The 2,539-nt window shown below is 33.0% G+C and overlaps 1 long non-coding RNA gene across 1 annotated transcript; it reads right to left on the reverse strand.

Annotated features, from left to right (window-relative positions):
- Positions 1 to 953: 953 nt before the first annotated feature.
- Positions 954 to 1,609, reverse strand: LOC135153029 (uncharacterized). Its single transcript, XR_010292525.1, has 3 exons — positions 1,437 to 1,609; positions 1,291 to 1,332; positions 954 to 1,129 (listed from the first exon to the last, which is right to left on the reverse strand). It is a non-coding gene; the product is annotated as an uncharacterized LOC135153029 (long non-coding RNA).
- Positions 1,610 to 2,539: the final 930 nt, after the last annotated feature.

Below are 2,539 nucleotides of genomic sequence, written 5' to 3' on the forward strand. Positions count from 1 at the left end.
AAACCGTGGTCTATCGAAACGCCGTCTGATATGCGTATCAGACAACGGTGCGCACCGTTGTGTGATAGTGCTGAACACGATGGTTTAATTTTAAAAAATTGTTGTGCAACACCCAGAACCAACAACGTTTTCTCTTAAACGTGGTGTTGTTAGAAACTCTTCTTAACAATAGTTGTTTTCAAAAATGATGTTGTTAGAGAGGATATCCACAACAGTTTTAATAATTAGCTAGACTTGTAGGTAAGAGGATCATACAACGAAATTTGAAGTAGAGATGCTCTTGTTTTACTCTCTATCACAACGGGTTTAGAGCACAAGAACACTTGTATAAGGACCCTTGTATCAATATTTTAACTTTTGCGACAGTTGTGCGAAAGCTCTTGTACAATGATTTTTGTTCTACAAACGCTTGAAGAATATCCATTTAGACAATGGTTTTAGCTCTATTACTAACTTGTTTGTATGTCTCTTATACAATAATTTTATTTTTCAAATTACATTATTGGTAGATTTTCACACAATGGTTTTTTTTTCTTTTTTTTTTGTGTTTGGTTATGTCATACAATGGTTTTCTTCCTCCCAATTTGTTGTCTTTTACATATTTGGACCATTGTTTCCGTTTCATTACTCTTGTAAATCATTTGTTTGGACAATGGTTTTGTAATAAGAAATTAACAAGCTAGGCTAGAGAATATAATTAACAATTCAAAATTTTGTAAACAAAAGTTATCATTCCGAACTAATGAACACCATTACAACCAACCAAATATATCATCAAATATCCACCAATATGTCACCTGAGGATGACAAATCCCAAATATCTAAATAACCTAAAGATATAAAATAAACAAAACATAAATTAATCTACCTTTAATTGCAACCTCACTGAAAATTAATCAACTTGGCCTTGTATATGAGTCAATATGTGTTTCTATAGCAGTGAGCTCCTGCCTTGATGGTGCAAAATGGCATCTAGAGTTCATCTGTGACTTGGCAGATTGCTCACAGGATTATTCATTAGGATGGTTGGTTGGGTGATCATATTGTTGGTGTTTGTCGCAAGGATTACTTGGGCTAAAGAAGCTGGGAATGCACAGCTAAGGGCCTCACACCGGAAGATGACCAAGTGCTGTTTGTAAAGATGGAAAGAAGAGTCTTTAAACACCAATTGATGCTGTAATTTGATATTTTATGACACCAATTTCTAGGGTATACATACACACAATAACAACTTAAGTTATATTTAAACTACCAAGCAACTTCTAGTTATAATAGGTACATGGAACTCACTAGATCTAGGCCAAGCAACTTCTGGTTTGCAAGAGCCACAACCTGTAGGCAAAATATGATAATTTAAAATATGGGCAATCATGCTTTCAGGCCTAGATATGGCCTAATAGTTAGATCAAATGAAACATATATGTTCAAAAGTTTACCGCAAAAGCTTCATTGATTTCATAAAAATCAACTTGAGAAGCCTCTATGCCGGCATTATAAATAGCTTTTGGTATTGCAAGAATAAGAGATGTTGTAAATAGCTCTGGAGACTACAAAAGGAATGTCATGACTTAAATAATGAAACAGAGTAATATATCATTACACAATATTCCATGCAGTTATTAATTACTATATAGTGGAATATAAATTCTCATTTGCTTTTGTTGTCTTGCCTTCTCTTTCACAATTTTGTTTGTTTGGGTGCTCTAACACAAAGGTGTTGAAGTACTCTTGCTTTTAGTTTCATGTTTAATAATCTTTTTTAAAATATTTAAATTAATGAGAAAGTACTAGTAATCCATGTGTTGTGTTGTGTTGTGTGTAGATATTAATATTATTTTCCGGTTAACCCATGTATGTTGTTTTGCTATGTTATATTCTTTTAGAGTAATTAATTATTGTGTCGTGCTTTTTTGTACATAGGTTGTAAGGATATGCTACATAAATCAAAAGTTGAGAATTTCATACCTCAACACTCATACATAAGTTCTGCCGAGGAAAGTTCTAATCAGCGGATAAGAGTAAAGAACAAGTCCAGGATGGGATGAATGTGCTCTAATTTTCTTATTCCTAACATTTCAAATTTTCGACTCCTAATTGTGAAGATATTTATAAATCAAAGACAAATTAACATCTTCTTTGTTTTATCAAGCGCATGAGCATCAAACTTTGACGTGTGTAAGTCATCACAAAAATCGAATCGAAAAGGTAATTAGGTGTCGAAGGTCATTCATTGGTGGGATGCGCATAGAAAACAAGGTTTTAATAATAAACTGTGCTCGAGCAAATATAGATTTAACAAGAGCTTACACTTCGGCAAAAAAGATGGTCTTTTTAAAGGAGATATGTGATATCGTTTCTGACTTGAAAAATTTCTCAACCGATGTTAAAATTTGAACGAGAAATCCTAATGCAAGTATGATCGTAGCTAAAGTTGAGCTAAAAAGGAAACCTATAATAATATGTCTTATTTTGACTAAAAGATTGATCGAGGTGGATGGTTTAATGGGGCTTTTCTTAATAGATATAATCGGACAAGCTA

This window comes from Daucus carota, chromosome 5 (assembly GCF_001625215.2).
Source record: "Daucus carota subsp. sativus chromosome 5, DH1 v3.0, whole genome shotgun sequence".
Taxonomy (NCBI): Eukaryota; Viridiplantae; Streptophyta; class Magnoliopsida; order Apiales; family Apiaceae; genus Daucus; species Daucus carota.